This window comes from Fulmarus glacialis, unplaced genomic scaffold, assembly GCF_000690835.1.
Source record: "Fulmarus glacialis isolate BGI_N327 unplaced genomic scaffold, ASM69083v1 scaffold22307, whole genome shotgun sequence".
Taxonomy (NCBI): domain Eukaryota; kingdom Metazoa; phylum Chordata; class Aves; order Procellariiformes; family Procellariidae; genus Fulmarus; species Fulmarus glacialis.
Window position 1 is genome coordinate 8,611 of NW_009225397.1, and position 417 is coordinate 9,027.

The window sequence follows — 417 nt, forward strand, 5'->3', positions numbered from 1 at the left end:
GTGGGCACCCCCCAGCCACCCAGTGCCTTGGGGCTTGTGGCCGCCCACCAGCCCCTCCAAATCCTTCCTGGGGAGCAGCCCCTGGGGCAGGAGGGTCTCTGGTGGGGACAGTCCCCTCCGCTGAGCCAGGCTGGTAAGCAAGCACCAGGCTCCACCCTGCACCCCTGGGCACAGGCTCTCTGGGGACATGGCATGGGGGGACAGGGTTGCCCTCCAGGTGCTAGAGACCATCGGGGTGCTTGGGGACTCCTGGGCATGGCTGTAGGGGGCTCCATCGCCCGGTTTCAACGGGGCCACCCCAAGCAGCACTTGGAGCCCAGGAGCAATCCATGACACCACCATGGTGTCCCCCTCCTTGAGCCATGGCCCATGGGCAGCCCCACAGTGGGCAGACACCCCCATCTCCCCCTGTGAGGG